This window comes from Cololabis saira, chromosome 18 (assembly GCF_033807715.1).
Source record: "Cololabis saira isolate AMF1-May2022 chromosome 18, fColSai1.1, whole genome shotgun sequence".
In the NCBI taxonomy this organism is placed as follows: domain Eukaryota; kingdom Metazoa; phylum Chordata; class Actinopteri; order Beloniformes; family Belonidae; genus Cololabis; species Cololabis saira.
In genome coordinates this window covers 40,576,110-40,594,747 of record NC_084604.1, presented here as the reverse complement: position 1 = coordinate 40,594,747, position 18,638 = coordinate 40,576,110, and the positions used below count along the sequence as shown (strand labels likewise).

Genomic DNA, 18,638 nt, shown 5'->3' with positions numbered 1-18,638 from the left:
GGTAGATGAACAACGAGCAGATCTGACTGATCTTCTCTTCAGCTTCATGTCCGACAGCAGTGAGGAAGCTGCTGCACTTCTCCTATCCGACCACTAGATGGAGTCATGGAGCTGCAGCTCAGCTCACACCCTCAACCCACATTTACACTCCATTTAATCACACGTTTGCTCTTATGGCGCTTATCCACTAGTACCTACTCGGGACGCTCCGTCTCGCCTCCACCCGCCTCTTCCCCGTTTGTTTTCAACACCCAGACCAGAAGTAGGAGGTTGGAGCGAAGCTGCTGTGATGTATTTGATTGTGTATCTAAACAGAGAAGACAACACTAAAGATGTAGAACCTGGAGGAAATGATAAATGTGCTGGTAGGTCTGTGGCTTGTGTTCGACATCAAGTTAAAAAATTAGAGTGAAAGAAGCTTCAAGCGGCGACGCTTTTTTTTATTTCATTTTGTTCATTGGCGCTGATGAGAAATCACGAGCAGCTGAGAAGTGACAGAGTTCTTGGTAGATCTGGTGGTTCCTTATCTCCTCTAGATCTTTTTAATTCTCTCCTGGTAGATCTGGTGGTTCCTTATCTCCTCTAGATCTTTTTAATTCTCTCCTGGTAGATCTGATGGTTCCTTATCTCCGTCTAAATCTTTTTAATTCTCTCCTGGTAGATCTGATGGTTCCTTATCTCCGTCTAAATCTTTTTAATTCTCTCCTGGTAGATCTGGTGGTTCCTTATCTCCCTCTAGATCTTTTTAATTCTCTCCTGGTGGATCTGGTGGTTCCTTATCTCCGTCTAGATCTTTTTAATTCTCTCCTGGTAGATCTGATGGTTCCTTATCTCCGTCTAGATCTTTTTAATTCTCTCCTGGTAGATCTGGTGGTTCCTTATCTCCGTCTAAATCTTTTTAATTCTCTCCTCAGCACCAGGTTTATGAACATCTGCACCTCAGAGTTGGATCACCAAACAGACTTTTGCGCTGCCATTGCCTGTCGGATAAAATGAAGAGCCGCGAGTCATTCTCGCGCTGACTCCCGCTTCCTGATTCAAACGTCTGACGCCCCCCCGACCAATCAGTGGCCTGTATTGTGATGACGTCAGATACAGGGCCGACTCAGCCGCTCAGAACCTCGGCAGAATAGTCGACGAGTAGAAGCGCGCAGAGTAGGTACTTGTCGAAAAGTGCCATTAGTTTCTGTCTCCTAAACAAAAAAAATCAATACCCATTTTATTTATTTATTTATTTTTTGGGGGGGATGACATCCGGTGCTAATCCAAGGCGCGAGGGGGGCGAGGGATGATTGAATGAATGAATGAATGAATGAAAATATATATTTCGGTCAGGTCATTCATAATGTAGTCACCAACTGAAAGCATTATTTCCCATAAAAAAAGAGAGACCTAACCGAAAAGGAATAGGCTGAAGCTATTGCTTATTTACGCCTACCCTTCTCACATGATCAACTTATTCAGATCAAACATACAAAACATAATATAAAAAAATAAATCATATTGTTTACACAATCCCGAACATAATTCCGTAATAGTATCATCTACTGGATCCCTCATATTTTTCAAGCACATTAAACTTAAACAAACGTTTGAATGCATACATCGACTGGCACATCTTCAATTTATCATCAAGTGCATTCCATATATTTACTCCCCTTACAGTAATACATTGATCTTTAATTTTAGTCCTAGACTTTGGTTTTTCAATCATACGTTTCCCTGGAAGCTCAAATCTACTTACCCTTATTTTAAACATGCTTACAATTTTACTAGGTAACAATCTGTTGAACACTTTGTACATTATCAATGCTATTTTGTATTCCACTAAATCCAAGAATTTAAATGCCCTTAATTTAATAAATAGTTAATTTGATGGTTCTCTATAATTTGATTTTGTGATAATCCTTACCGCTCTTTTTTGAAGAATAAAGATCGGTTTAGTTTGGGTAAAATATGCACTCCCCCATATTTCTAAACAGTATGTAATGTAGGGAATACACATAGTACAATACAAAATATACAAAGCACGCTGGTTCAACATATATTTTACCTTATATAATATGGCTATCGATTTAGCTAATTTAGATTTGACATGATTAATATGCATCTTCCAATTTAATTTATGCTCCATGATGACACCTAAAAATTTTGTCTCAAACACCCTTTCTATTTCTTTATCTTCTATTCTCAATTTAACTACCTTATCTATTTTACGGTTCCAAAATATCATAAACTTTGTTTTACTTATATTTAAAGATAACTTATTTACATCAAACCATTTCTTTACGAGTTTCATCTCATTTTCAACAGTAGCTATAATTTCAGTTAACTGGTCCCCGGAACAAAAAAAATGCCTTTCATCCCTGGCTGGCCACAGGACCTCGTCCACGTCGATGTTCTCCCTGGCCGAGCAGCGGGGGAACAATCTCCTACAATGCCGCATGAAGCCTTGACAGGCCTCAGCAGTGACATCGCCACATGTGTCCTCCGTGGCCTGCAGCAGTGGGATCCGTGTCTGAGGATTTCTCTCATATACCTTCCATCTCCAGGCAGAGAAAAACTCCTCAATTGGGTTGAGGAAGGGAGAGTATGGAGGGAGATATAGGACATCAACTTCTGGATGGACCGTGAACCAGTCACGGACCAGAGCAGCCCGGTGGAAACTGACATTGTCCCAGATAACAACAAACCTGACCAGCTCTGTGTCCTCCATCTGGTCTGGCTGGACAATGATATTGTAGAGCTGGTCCAGGAATGCTAGAAGAAGTGCAGTGTTGTAGGGGCCAAGGGTAGCATGGTGATGGAGGACGCCGTGGTGATTGATGGCAGCACACATTGTTATGTTCCCTCCACGTTGGCCAGGGACCTCTGTGATGGCACGCTGGCCGATGATATTCCTCTCTCTGCGCCTTCTTTTTACAAGGTTGAACCCCGCTTCATCAATGAATATGAATTCAATGGCAAATTGCTGATTACATGTTGCACAACAGCCTTTGGAGTTTAGAAATGTGACTGACTGTGTGTTCTGTGTGATCAGCAAGAGAGGGAATTCAGGAAGAGTGTGCAGGGTATTGGGAATTGTGTGTAGTGTTGTGAGAAATGTGTGGTATGGAATGGGAATTTGAGTTTAGAGCAGTAAATGTGCTTGGAGTTCAGCAGGATTGGTTCAGCCACCTGAAAAATGAGTTTCAGGTTGTGCACATTGTGTCTGATGTTCCAATAAATGTGTTTAAACAATTGTGAAAAACTGTATTATTTGTTGTTACAGTACAGAATTGTGTGTTGTTTTCTATTTGAGTAGCCTATACATAAGAATACTATATGGTGATATATTACATCCAACAGCTGAAGGCATAACACTGAGGCATTCATATAGTGTCTTCCATTCATACTATAGTGTCTTCCATTCTGCACATCAGTGTTCAGTGGGTGCTTAGAAATGTCTATCAAATGATGTATGTGTTTGGCATTTGAGAAGGAAATACCATTTAGTGAAGAGTTAACACTGTTTTGAGGGTAGAGTGTGCTTTTGCAAGAGAAGTGTAGGGTTTTGCATTTTGTGTGTGAGTTTTGCAATTTTTGTTTAGAGTTTTGAGAAAGTGAGGTAGTCAATCAGGAAATGTGTTTAAACAATTGTGAAAAACTGTAAATGTAATGTTTGTTGATGAGAGTTAGCCTGTTAGCTGAGCTGTGATGTCATAAAGTACGCTGATGTCTCCAACTGCAGAAACACTGAACTTTGTCCTCCATACTGCAGTAAAACTTTTTATTAGATTAATATTTAACACCCAGCAGGCAGAAGCTGCAGCCACCACCTTTAGTTAACCGCTAACCGCTATGGTCCGGGGTCAGAACTCTGAGAACAAACACTTCATCACGGTTCAGAAAGAGATGTTTACAATATATGTCTTAGCAACTACTGAAGACAACAGCAGTTAGTTCGTAGGCCAAAGAGAGGACTGGCCCTTTAACGGACCCTCATCACACAAACCTGCCCCCCCAGGCACCAACTTCCCTGTGTTGCTGCGTTGAATATTTTATCTTTGAATGTTCACGGCCTTAATATCCCTCATAAAAGGACAAGTATATTAGAGATACTGCGGCAAAAAAGGGCAGATATTGCCTTATTACAAGAAACCCATCTGGTAACCAAGGATGTAACTAGAATGAATAATATATTATTTCATGTTATAGGTTTTTCCTCAGCAAACACAAATTCTAAAGGAGTAGCTATTGTAATAAAATGTAAACTCAATATTAAAATTATAGAACAAATCCAAGATACTCAAGGAAGGATTGTGATAGTCAAAATGCAGTTATATAATAAGAACATTGCATTGGTGTCAATTTATGCTCCCAATTCTTTTGATAAGAAATTCTATGATACTCTCACTAAAATGCTTTTAGATCTCACAGATTACTCTCTTATAGGAGCAGATAATAGGAGCAGCTTTTAATGCTGTTTGGAATCATGAAAAAGATAGGAATGGCATATATGAAAATAGTGAGCAAAAATCTGCATCAGCGGCTCTACGTCAATGGGCATTTGATCTTGGAGTAATAGACATCTGGCGTATGGTCAATCCAACTGAACGTCGATTTTTCCCATCTTTCTTGTCTTTGCCACAAAGAACATTTTCTCTAATATTATAAATTGTTCATTATTGCCTATGACTATCACAGATCACAAGGTGTTTTTTTTTTGCTCAGTATCCATTGACAACACTACAGCTTAATACAACCTTATTGAAGTATGAGAAATTCAAAATACAATTTGAGGAAAAATGTGGGTGGATGAGATTCGCCCTGAGTACCTCCAGTCTCTGGATGTCGTAGGGCTGTTTTTGTGGACACGCCTCTGCGACATTGCATGGAGGAAGGGGACAGTACCGCTGGAGTGGCAAACCGGGGTGATGGTCCCTCTTTTTAAAAAGGGGGACCGGAGAGTGTGTTCCAACTACAGGGGGATCACACTTCTCAGCCTCCCCGGGAAAGTCTACGCCAGGGTACTGGAGAGGAGAATACGGCCGATAGTTGAACCTCCGATTCAGAATGCGGTTTTCGTCCCGGTCGTCCCATCTCTGCTTTTTGCAGATGATGATGTCCTGTTGGCTTCATCAGACCGGGACCTCCAGCATGTGCTGGGGCGGTTTGAGGCCGAGTGCGACGCGGCAGGGATGAGAATCAGCACCTCCAAGACCGAGGCCATGGTTCTCCACCGGGAAAGGGTGGCATGCCTTCTCCGGGTGGGTGGAGAAGTCCTGCCTCAGGTGGAGGAGTTCAAGTATCTCGGGATCTTCACGAGTGAGGGAACGATGGAGCGGGAGATTGACAGACGGATCGGTGCAGCGTCCGCAGTAATGCGGTCGATGTACTGGACCGTCGTGGTGAAGAAGGAGCTGAGTCGAAAGGCGAAGCTCTCGATTTATCGATCAATCTACGCCCCTACCCTCACCTATGGTCATGAACTTTGGGTAGTGACCGAAAGGACGATATCGCGTATACAAGCGGCCGAGATGAGTTTCCTCCGCAGGGTGGCTGGACGCTCCCTTAGAGATGAGTTTCCTCCCTTAGAGATGAGTTTCCTCCCTTAGAGATAGGGTGAGGAGTTCGGTCACCAGGGAGGAGCTCGGAGTCGAGCCGCTGCTCCTTCACATTGAGAGGAGTCAGCTGAGGTGGCTTGGGCATCTGTACCGGATCCTCCTGGACGCCTCCCTAGGGAGGTGTTCCAGGCATGTCCCTCCTCCCTAGGGAGGTGTTCCAGGCATGTCCCTCCTCCCTAGGGAGGTGTTCCAGGAATGTCCCACCGGGAGGAGACCCCGGGGAAGACCCAGGACACACTGGAGGGACTATGTCTCTCGGCTGGCCTGGGAACGCCTCGGACTCCCCTCGGAGGAGCTGGAGGAAGTGATGGAGGAAGAGATGGAGGAAGTGTCTGGGGTGAAGGAAGTCTGGGCATCTCTGCTGAGGCTGCTGCCCCCGCGACCCGGGAACGGATAAGCGGCGGACGATGGATGGATGGATGTACAGAATTTTTACAATTTAATATGGAATCAGTGAATGATCCTAGGATTCTCTGGGATGCCACTAAAGGATTTATCCAAAATAATGTTATTCTATTTTCATCCAATTTCAAAAAAGATAGACTTCACAAATGACAGCAGCTTGAATCTAAATATGCAGAACTGGATCATGCATTACAAAATAGTTAGTCAGATACCACAGCTAGTTAAAAAAGAAATAAATTCCCTAAATAGGGCTCAGTCAGAATTTTATATTCACAGAGTAAGACAGAAATATTACTTTCATGGATCCAGACCTAGTCATATATTAGCAATGAAAATTCGATCTAGCGATCAATTTGCTGACATCCCAACCATTAAATCTAAAGATGGGATCTTGGTAACAGATCCTAAGCAAATCAACTCTGTATTTCAATAATTTTATGCTGAGCTTTATAAATCAGAAGTAGTATATAATAAATCTACCTGTGATGCTGTGGCAGGGTGGAGGAGCTGCAGCCACTCAGGCTGACGGGACACAGGTGTGGCCCGTCAACCTCTCCACCCGTCAGCCTGAGTGGCTGCAGCTCCTCCACCCTGCCACAGATGCATTTCTTAATAAGCTAGAACTACCCTTTTTATCTGAAAAAGAGGCAAAGAAGGTCCCGCGGCAGGCTGGTGGCTCCAGAGCCTGCATGGCACCGCAGCCACCGCCACCCGCGCCGGCGCTCTCCGCCCTCGGCGGGTGGAGACAGGCGTCTCGGAGGCTTTTGCTTACAGGCTTAAAGAAACGATGCATGTTGGCGAATCAGCGATGTCGCTCTCTTTCTTGATACCAGCAGAGTGGGCAGACGGGAGCACCGAGGCAGTGATTACAAACTTTATTTTCTTTTAGACAAAAAAACACTGAAACGTATTTTCTCATTTCTGTGTTTGAGCATGTAGAACTCCTGATTCGTGGATCTGTTGCTGGAGGCGTTAAGGTTATGTGTAGGGGGTTTTCCACGCGGCTCAAGGCTGATTTATGGTTCCGCGTTACACAAACGCAGAGCCTAGCCTTGAAGCAGTCGTGAACTTTCAGCGCTCTTTTCTTCGTGTATGTGTGATTTTTTTTTGTTTTGGTTTTTTGCACAATGTCCTTATCTCTTTCTTTCACTGTGACCAGAAAAGTCGGATAAACCATTCAGGAAAAGATCGCGAACTAGCGGTCGCGGGGGGTACTGCACCGAGGCGAAATGGAGTGACTCACAACGGCGTCACGGTGACGGCGTAGGCTCTGCGTCGATGTAACGCGGAACCATAATTTAGGCTTCATCCCTCAGCTCTGTGTGCTGTTCTGAACTTCTCTGTTGTGCTAATTTTGATGGGACGCCGGGTCAGAGACACAACTTTTGCGGTATGCGTTCATTGTTGTGTCTAAAAATGATGCGCAGTGCTCACCCAATCAGAAACGGTACAGATATTGTGTGATATTTTTTTATATATATAAAAAAATAAAATTAGAAAAAAATAAAGGATCCCCATAACCTTTGATTGGGTGGGCAGGACGCACGTTTGGGTGGGCACAGCCCACCCCTGCCCCCCCCCCCCCTAAAACTAAAGCCACACACACATCTCCCATTGGTATCTGACCTTCCTTGAAATTATCTACCAGGAAATATCTACAGCCCCAATCCATAATGCAAAACAACAAAATATTTTATTTCTGTTTATGGCAGCAGATAAAATTAAGGCCAAACTTGAAAGATGTATTCAAAATTGATATAGACGACCTTGGTGCAGCTATCCTTGTCCAGTTTTTGATATTATTATGTTTTGCCTTTTTTTTATTTTGTCCTTTGTTCTATTATCTTTGTAGTATCTGTTTTTCTGTTTTTCTTCATTATATATATATATTTTTTTTCATCGAATGCTTAGGTCCAAGGGGTGGGTTTTGAAGGGGCTGAGAATACGTGTTAATGCTTGTTTAACATCATTGTGGATGCCACCGTTGATAAGAAAATCATGAAAAATAAATAAAAACATTTGATCACAAAAAAGTAGAAAAAGAGAAATAAAACTCACAGTCAGAAAACACTTCATCCTGATGAGTCCTCGCTCCATTCTGAGTTGTATTAATGTACAGATGGTTTATTTTATGTTAATTAAATGTAATGTTTGTTGATGAGAGTTAGCCTGTTAGCTGAGCTGTGATGTCATAAAGTACGCTGATGTCTCCAGTTGCAGAAACACTGAACTTTGTCATCTATACTGCAGTAAACCTTTTTATTAGATTAATATTTAACAGCCAGCAGGCAGAAGCTGCAGCCACCACCTTTAGTTAACCGCTATTGTCCGTGTGGCAGGGTGGAGGAGCAGCCACTCAGATGATTGGGCACAGGTGTGCCCAACCCTGCCTGCCTTCATAAAGAGCAGCTGCACTCCAGCAAGGGGCTGCTGGGAGAGGTCTCTGCTGAAGGTTCTGCTGGTGCACGTGTTTCTGGTGAAATAAAGGAGTTCCTGCACTAAACCCTGTGTCCTCTGTCCTGTCGCGTGACCCCCGTAGCACTAGCCTTGCTACAGTCCGGGGTCAGAACTCTGAGAACACACACTTCATCACGGTTCAGACAGAGATGTTTACAATATATGTCTTAGGAACTACTGAAGACAACAGCAGTTAGTTCGTAGGCCAAAGAGAGGACTGGCCCTTTAACGGACCCTCATCACACAAACCTGCCCCCCCAGGAACCGACTTCCCTGTGTTGCTGCACACAGAACCACGACACACCGTAGGCTACGCAGTACACTCTGGTATTAACATGCAGGTAAACACACCTGGATCCTCCCAGCTACTCTGGTATTAACATACAGGTAAACACACCTGGGCCCTCATTTATCAACAGTGCGTAGAAAAGGTTCTAAATTCTGTCGTAGGAGTGAAATTTAGAATGTGTGTAAGTACAAAAAAATCCGGATCTATCAAACGTGCGGACGCTGGTCGTACGCACATCAGCGATGATAAATCCCACCTGTTCTAAACTGCCGTGCTCGTGCACGGTTACCGTCATTTACATACAGAAACGCCTCCAATTGACCATATATGGAGCAACAACAGCTCCCGCTTGGAGGTTTACAAACTTTATTGAACAAAATTCTGTAGAGTTTACAACAAAAGGCAAATGAAACAAAATAATCAATTATCTACAAATATTCAACATTTGGGGGGGTTGAGAGCAAAAAAAAAAGAGACATTTACTGACAAGCTATGAGAAGTGTATTAATAAAAATGAAGAAACAAAGACATCGTTTCATATAAGCTTTTGGCAATATCGTTTTTTTCACGCATCGGTTTAAGTTTACATTCATTTTTCAGATGTACAATGGAGGGTTTGCTGTTATTCCATTTGCATTAATGTATGTGATATTTGGCTTGTAAAATAATTATGTTGACCATGTTTGATATATTTCTTGGAAGATTATCCATATAAATTAAGATTTGGTTGGAGTCAAAAGCTCCTGCTTGGAGGTGCAAACACCAACAGAGCTGTTCTGCAGAATAAATGAGTGTTGCATTCCTCCAGGCCACCGGGCAACGACGGGCAACAGAGACATAGTTGCATCGCAGATTATTTGTGCATTGATTGAATGAAATCCTTTCGTGTTCACGTAACTAAATTCATTGTGTGATGGTGCTTTTATTGTGATTTGGGTGCAATATAGCTCCAATTATGATTGGGAATCCGGCGATGGCGTGAAATCCTCGTTTAATTTGGGCTTGTTGGTGATGTGTGTATGGAAACTGGGTGTAAATTAGGGCCAGAGAAATTATTGCATACAACACTGCCGGCATGATTCTGCTGCGAAATGCCGCATGTCTCCAATCTCTCTCTGAAATGTTCCGGTGGACAAACATCCCAGGGTGGACAGGAGCTGGATGTGACTGGGATGGAGTTGTAAATCACAGCATAGATCCATCAGAATGTTTTGGGGGAAGCGGTTCCTGCTGAGAAGCCGCTCCGTGCTCTCACTGATCAACAGATCAGCGCGCTCTTTGAAAACGCGCTCTCTGCGGAGCGTGTTTTTGCGGAGCGCACGGTCTCTAAATCCTCCAACAGTGCAAGATAAGCCATGGTACTTGTATTTTCTTTTCAGTTCGTCCTGCCAAAGCTGTCTTTTATAGCTTTTCACACCAATTATTCAAAATGTCTGAATTACTTATGGAGAATTTTTATTAATTGGAGGAAACGGGGAACATGTGCACATGTTCCCCGTTCAGTCACAGTTCAGCGATCTCAAAATTTGTAGTTTCAGTGTTCTACCACTAGGTTTTGTGTGTACGCATGGTCGGAGCTGTGCGTATATTTACACGTGTTTCTGCGCACAAATACATGTTGATAAATACCATACTTTGCGTGGAAATGCTCGTACGCACGCTTTAAGCACAGATCTGTGCGTACGCACGGTTGATAAATGAGGGCCCTGGATCCTCTGGTATTAACATGCAGGTAAACACACCTGGATCCTCCCAGCTACTCTGGTATTAACATGCAGGTAAACACACCTGGATCCTCCCAGCTACTCTGGTATTAACATGCAGGTAAACACACCTGGATCCTCCCATCCTTCCTGAGTGCAAACAACCATCCTGGTCTCTGACTACAACAAGTTCTGCTTCCAAGCCTCTCTCCTCCTCTTCTTTCAGACGTTCATCACTGCAATCCAGTCCAGCTGAGAACAAAAGCCTCCAGAGTCTCAGCAGCAGCAGAACTCAGGTGAGGCTCACTCTCATGAGTCGCCATGGCAACGGACACACCCACCAAACCAAGGCCTCTGTGGTTTTAGACTTTGTCCTCCAGAGTACTTTGTCCTGAGTCACGTTCCCAGCAGGAACTCTCCAGAACTCATGTCTTGGAGAACCTGGAACCTGGAACCTGGAACCTGGAACCTGGAACCGACCACAGTCGTGTTCATTTCATGTTCAGACACCACGACAGTGAAAACTAAAGGACGCAACGAGATGGAGACCAGGAGGAGTTTCTGGTCACGTTCATTTCCTCCTTTTAGGCCTGAACCTGAACTTGGACCGTTAGTCTCCACAGATTTCTGATCTATTCGGACCAGCAGCTCTTTCTTCCCCCACAAACACAATAATGATCTGATACTGAGCTCCTTCTCCGTCTCCGCGGGTTCAGAGTGTGGGACAGCGGGAGAGCAGCGGCTCAATCTCCGCCTCCTCCACACGGACGGAGGCGGTAAAGCTGCTTCAGTCACCAGTTACAGCTCTGGAGCTCTGATATGAAGTACTGAGTTTGAGATAATGCAGATATGTTTTTTCATATACCCAAACTTCCACCATAATATCTAAACACTCTTACTGTAAAAGAAAAGGATTAAACACTTTTCTTTTAACATCTAAATTTCAAACACCTTACTTTTCTAAAAAAGTCATTCTCCTTTTTCGCCTCAGATTCTGTGTTGCAGAGACTATAAAAATGAATTCACCATAATTTCACCAATACCTCACATTTCCCTCTTCACAACTACAATCACTACAGACACAGTGAATTTCAAACAATTTTACTGTAGAAAAATGTAAATACCTTCACACGGAGCTCCACGCCCAGAAACCCGTCCAGGAGGAAGTGAAGGTAAACTTGACTAAAGTATCTGTGACACAACCAGGGTTGCCAGGTCTGACGAGGAAAAGCAGCGACCGAGACTCTGAAAAGCAGCCCGACACAAGCAGCCCAAAACCACAACATAGAACATTAAGAAACAACGATATTAGTTGGAGAATTGACCTGAATGTATTTATTTCTGCTGCTAATGAATGAACTTGACAGTAACATGAAGACCTGTGGTTACTTATAACCTCCAACATGCTTTTAATCACTCTTTCAACTCAAATATCTTCCTCATAACACGACTGAATTAAACTCAATGAATGTATAAAGTTGAAAGTATAAAGTCACTACACTGAAAAGAATGAATGAAAGTGCATGTAAATATAACATAGGCTATCTAAATCTGTGATATTAAAAATTAAAAATGAAGTTTGTTGCTTTACATGAATGCATCTAGTTTTGAACTTAATCTGCATTTGTTCAAAAAACAAGACATTGTGCATGTTTTCCTTAACCAGCAGTATTTCTGTAATCCCAGTAATCTTTTCATTTACACACAAACAACAAGCAATGATCTTGTAGTATTTACTTTTCCTTTAACAATTTTAATCTATTGGGCAGATTGACCAACGTTTAGATTAAACATGCTTTATTTGTTTAAGTAGAAACCACAGTAAAAAATATCTGGCTCTATCTACATAATAATCTCATGCAAAAAGTTGACTTATTTTTTTTCAGTAGATCAAGCACAATATATTTTGAGTTTCTGGTCACGTTCACTTCCTCCTTTTAGGCCTGAACCTGAACTTTGACCGTTAGTCTCCACGTATTTCTGATCTATTCGGACCGGCAGCTCTTTCTTCCCCCACAAACACAATAATGATCTGATACTGAGCTCCTTCTCCGTCTCCGTCTCCGCGGCGGCGCTTCTTCTCCGGGTAACCGCTATTACATTTCATGTGCGCTTCTATTTCAGCCTTTACGGCAAATGAATGAGTGCGGCTCAGAAACAGAAAGATATGAAGTACTGAGTTTGAGATAATGCAGATATGTGTTTTCATATACCCAAACTTCCACCGTAATATCTAAACACTCTTACTGTAAAAGAAAAGGATGAAACACTTTTCTTTTAACATCTAAACTTCAAACACCTTACTTTTCTAAAAAAGTAATTCTCCTTTTTCGCCTCAGGTTCTGTGTTGCAAAGACTATAAAAATGAATTCTCCTATAATTTCACCAATACCTCACATTTCCCTCTTCACAACTAGAATCTCTACAGGCACAGTGAATTTCAAACAACTTTACTGTAGAAAAATGTAAATACCTTCACACGGAGCTCCACACCCAGAAACCCGTCCAGGAGGAAGTGAAGGTAAACTTGACTAAAGTATCTGCGACACAACCAGGGTTGCCAGGTCTGACCAGGAAAAGCAGCGACCGAGACTCTGAAAAGCAGCCCGACACAAGCAGCCCAAAACCACAACATAGAACATTAAGAAACAACGATATTAGTTGGAGAATTGACCTGAATGTATTTATTTCTGCTGCTAATGAATGAACTTGACAGTAACATGAAGACCTGTGGTTACTTATAACCTCCAACATGCTTTTAATCACTCTTTCAACTCAAATATCTTCCTCATAACACGACTGAATTAATCTCAATGAATTTATAAAGTTGAAAGTAAATCTCCATTTATAAAAAGATGAATATGTAAAGTTATTTCTTCTGACTTCTTTTCTTTTTTTTAGCTGAATTGAAAATCAAAAATATTTGATTGTATAAAACAGCCTGTTTGTGCAGAGACATAGGAGAATAACCAGAGGAGGAGGAGGAGGAGGAGGAGGAGGAGGAGGAGGAATGGGCCCAGAGGATGAGGAGGAGGAGGAGGAGGAGGAGGAGGAGGAGGAGGAGGAGGAGGAGGAATGGGCCCAGAGGAGGAGGAGGAGGAGGAGGAGGAGGAGGAGGAGGAGGAGGAGGAGGAGGAGGAGGAATGGGCCCAGAGGAGGAGGAGGAGGAGGAGGAGGAGGAGGAGGAGGAGGAGGAGGAATGGGCCCAGAGGAGGAGGAGGAGGAGGATGAGGAGGAGGAGGAGGAGGAGGAGGAGGAGGAGGAATGGGCCCAGAGGATGAGGAGGAGGAGGAGGAGGAGGAGGAGGAGGAGGAGGAGGAATGGGCCCAGAGGATGAGGAGGAGGAGGAGGAGGATGAGGAGGAGGATGAGGAGGAGGAGGAGGAGGAGGAGGAGGAGGAGGAGGAGGAGGAGGAAGAGGAGGAAGAGGAGGAGGAGGAGGAGGAGGAGGAGGAGGAGGAGGAGGAGGAGGGCCCAGAGGAGGAGGAGGAGGAGGAGGAGGAGGAGGAGGAGGAGGAGGAGGAGGAGGAGGAGGAGGAATGGGCCCAGAGGAGGAGGAGGAGGAGGAGGAGGAGGAGGAGGAGGAGGAGGAGGAGGAGGAGGAGGAGGAGGAGGAGGAGGAGGAAGAGGAGGAAGAGGAGGAGGAGGAGGAGGAGGAGGAGGAGGAGGAGGAGGAGGAGGGCCCAGAGGAGGAGGAGGAGGAGGAGGAGGAGGAGGAGGAGGAGGAGGAGGAGGAGGAGGAGGAGGAATGGGCCCAGAGGAGGAGGAGGAGGAGGAGGAGGAGGAGGAGGAGGAGGAGGAGGAGGAGGAGGAGGAGGAGTTGGAGGGCCCAGGCCAACACATGGTCCAAGTTCCGGGGTCTGAACTCGGGGCCGGGCAGACGGGTCAGAGGGTCGTTCTCGGGACCGAGCGCGGGGGAGTTCTCAGGACTGGGGCCTCGGCTTTGGGGGAGACAGAACCCGAGGAGCTGGTTACGGGGACACTGGTACTGAACTGGTACTGAGCTGGTACTGAGCTGGTACTGAGCTGGTACTGAGCTGGTACTGAGCTGGTACTGAGCTGGTACTGAGCTGGTACTGAGCTGGTACTGAGCTGGTACTGAGCTGGTACTGAGCTGGTACTGAGCTGGTACTGAGCTGGTACTGAGCTGGTACTGAACTATTATGGAACTGGGTCTGCACTGATTTTAAACTGGTGTGTCTGTGTATGTCCGTGTGTGTATGTCTGTGTGTGTAACTTGGGTGAATTGTGATGTGCTTGTGTCTGTCTGTGTGTGTGTGTGTGTGTGTGTGTGTGTGTGTGTGTGTGTGTGTGTGTGTGTGTGTGTGTGTGTGTGTGTGTGTGTGTGTGTCTGTGTGTGTGTCTGTGTGTGTGCGGGGAGGGGGGAGGGGGGCAGGGCATTAATACGTTCTATGTTTGTATTAGTTTTATGTAAAGCACTTTGTGCTGCATTCTATGCATGAACGGTGCTTTATAAATAATGTTTGATTTGATTTGATTTGGTACTGCACTGGCATTGCATTGGTAATGAACTGGCTTTTCACTGGTACTTAACTGGTATTGCACCTGTACAGCACTGGTACTGCCCTGGTACTGTACTTGTATTAAACTGGTATTGCCCTGATACTGTACTTGTATTAAACTGGTATTAAACTGGTACTGTACTTGTATTAAACTGGTGCTGCCCTGGTACTGTACTTGTATTAAACTGGTATTGCACTGGTACTGTACTGAACTGGTACTGAACTGGTACAACACTGGTTCCTGAACAGCATGCCATACCTGCCGGGCCGCCGTTGCCATGGAGATGGTGCCCGTTGTTATGCTAGTGTGTGCACTGCATTGTGGGTAATGTAGTGTGAAGACGTCGTCTCGTTGAGTATTTTAAATGTGCGCGCTGCCCGCTGGTGAAATGAGAAGGAGGATTATTCCGTAATAATTGGACCTAAACAGCGAAGCTGAAACTCATAATCTGAACAGTTCAAGTTCCAGTTCGTTATCTGCAGATCTGAACAAGTTCAAGTTCTTTATCTGCAAATATGTCACGTTCAGTTCAACGTTCTCACAGAAATGAACGTGTTCAATGAACACGTTCATGCACAAAACACGAAGTAGCATCATCACATGGGCCTACAGACCTGCAGAAGAGAAAAAAGTATTTATATCACTGACCAGAGACGGATCGACACCACGACTGGATTTGATGGGAAATAAAATATTGTTGTGCGTACAACAAAAATAGGTTTTTGTGTATCAGTTTGTGGAATTCAACTGTGGAACATTTAACTGAAAAATGTTTTTTTGATGTTGGTTTTCTTTGTGTGGTGGAATGTAACCTGGATTTGTTTTCTTGTCTTTTTTCTTGCTTTTTATACATGTCCGAAATAAACGAAAACGAACGAACGAATGAAAGAACGACAGATTTGGTTTCAGATGTTTAGGTGTTCAGATAATCCGTCCGTCCACCTAAACGTTGAACTTGAACTCCTGCTGGTTGTGTGTTCAGAGGATTTACAGAAGTGTGAGGACGGTGGGTGTTGGTGTGAAGATGTTTTTAGCCAACAAGTGAAAAAGAAACAGGAACTAACTGTTCATATAGAGAGGACAAGCAGAGAAAAGTATAATTTCCTCCGGCAGAGACAAAATGACTCCACGGCTGCAGCTTTTCATCACTTTACTGCTTCACTTTGAAGGTAAAGTTTAACTTTCTTTCACATGTTTTGGGGCTTTATGTGATTTAAACCAGGGGTGGGTAATCCTGGTCCTCCATTATGTCTCTAATGGACAGAGGGGGTGTCGTTGGCGCAATTTATTTAGATCTTCGAAAAGCCTTTGACACTGTTAATCATAATATCCTTCAGTCTAAATTTGGCCAATTTAATTTTTCTCATTGTACTTCCAACTGGTTCAAGTCATATCTCACTAACCGATCTTAGTGTGTTCAAATAAAAAATATAACATCTACTTTCAAAGATCTTGTCACAGGTGTTCCCCAAGGTTCAATCCTGGGTCCAATCCTCTTCAGTCTGTACATAAACGATCTACCATCAGTGTGATGAGGATGTGAGGTCATTATGTATGCTGATGATACCGTGATGTTTGTAAAGGGTAAAGACAACTCTGAGGTTGCTCAGTTTACAAAGGTCATGGTAAACGTTACAAACTGGTTCAATAACTGTTATTTACAACTAAACTCCTCAAAAACTGTCGCTAAGTTTTTTGCTAAAACAAACAAATCGTGTATGTGTGGGAGGGGAGGAGTTATGTGTACTGTTGCTTTTAAATATTGTACCTATGACATGTATTTGTTTTTACTGTCATTTGTTGCTTTTATTACTACGCCTTGTGTTCCTTCTGGCAGGGGTCGGACTGCCAATGGAAATTAACCTTTTGGCTACAATTGGGTGCATTTACATTTTAAAAATGTTCTCTAATGTACATTATCCCTCTATAACAAATAAGTGCAAATCAAATCAATCGATCCAGGGTCGTGTCCTGCAGGTTTTACATGTTTCCCTGCTTCAGCAAAACCCTGACAGACACGTCTGAGTCGTTACCAGAGCCGTGCTGACCTGGACAGGTGTGTTGAAGCATCTAAAACCTGCAGGACACGGCAGGTGTCTTTCCTCAGCCTCCGTCCTCCACCGACACTCCTGTCATCTGTGAGACGCCCCCCGGTGGTAGCAACTGGTATAACATGTAGACGTGGATCGGTGGAGGACCGGCTCGTTGTTGGAGAACAACGTTCACAGCTTTGTTAATGGACTGAAACCAGTGACCTGTGGGTGTGAACTTCACACCCACAGGTCACTGATTTCAGTCGGTAAACAACAGAAGCTCCGACGGTGTTGGGGGTGACCATAGAGGTATGGTGGGGCCCTGGCCCGGCTTGAAGGGCCGCCCCCTGTCGACTTGGACGGCCGGCGGAGGAGTGTGGGCGCCTTTCCAGGGCCGGCTCTACTAGCCCTGCCTCCTGGCTTCGGCCTCCGCTCGCCCTCCTGCCCCCCCTACATGATTCATACTCAGACAGGCAAAGGGGCGGGGGGTCCGGGGCGTGGGAGGGGGAGGGAAACGGTCCTGGAGCCCCCCGGGGAGGGGGAAACGGTCCTGGAGCCCCCCGGGGAGGGAAACGGTAAATACCCTTTAATTGCTTTTCCTCTTTCACCTTTGGCTTGTTTATTCCTGCCTTTTGTGCTTTGAACTTACGGTATAAAAAGTCCTGTTGTCAAACCATTCGGGGTCAGCACACCAACCCAGCCATGCACTGCGTTGGTCCGCTCACTGCCGGCTACTGAATAAAACTTACTACACCACAGTGGATTTCTGAACTGGATTTTATATTATTCCTCAACAATTTATACACATACACGCAGGCAGATGGATGTATTCAACTGGTATTCCCTAAACTGGTAATGCACTGGTATTTCACTGGCCTTGTACAAGTACTGACATTACAAATGTACTGCACTAGTACTGAACTGCTATTGCATTGGAATTTAGGGTTGATTCCTGTAACTTTGACTTGTTGTCATATGTTTTTTTCTGAATATATTCCAGGAAACAAAGACACATTGGGCGTTGGAGGTTTTACTCTGAAGATGGATTTAGTGATTAAGTTGCGCAGAAACAGGAAGTTCCACCATCACGTACAGACCTGCAGCAGAGAGAAGCATCATTTCATCCAGCAGAGACAGAATGACGCCACGACTGCAGCTCTTCATCACTTTACTGCTTCACTTTGGAGGTAAAGATCAACTCTGACTCATGTTTTAGGGTTTAATTTGATTAAAAAGACTGTAAAAACCACTCTGAAGTTGTCGTGTACCGTTGAACGTTGCTGTTTCACTGAATGTGTTTTCTTTAATAAAACTCACCTCTGTTACAATCAGACCACTTAAAGACGACGTTACATAACTCTGAATGATTCACCAGAGATTATGTGTGTTGAAGTCTCTTCTCTGTGCTGATAAACATAAATATGTAGGTTAAATATGTTTCTAGGGTCAGGTTGATGTGTGAAGTGTAAAACTTTTCTCAGTGTTTTTCTCTGCAGCAGGAATCAGTGGATGGATCCATCTCTATCACAGAGCTGGAGATGACGTCGTTTTACCGTCTGACGTTGATTTTTCACATTACCAATGTTCTGGTGTTGACTGGACTCATCAGTACGATCGATATG

General features: G+C 44.1%; 1 protein-coding gene across 6 annotated transcripts in view; it reads right to left on the bottom strand.

Moving 5' to 3' along the window:
• Window positions 1–12,958, bottom strand: part of LOC133418485 (NACHT, LRR and PYD domains-containing protein 5-like) — a 30,076-nt gene extending 17,118 nt beyond the window's left edge. For 2 of the 6 annotated variants that reach the window (XM_061707192.1, XM_061707197.1), the window contains exon 1: window positions 11,585–11,816. The gene's annotated coding sequence lies outside the window, so the exon portion shown is untranslated. Of the gene's footprint in view, window positions 1–8,069; window positions 8,165–10,591; window positions 10,930–11,584; window positions 11,817–12,933 lie in introns of those variants that run through there. The other 4 variants (XM_061707194.1, XM_061707193.1, XM_061707195.1 and 1 more) reach the window with 4 other exon arrangements.
• Window positions 12,959–18,638: the final 5,680 nt, after the last annotated feature.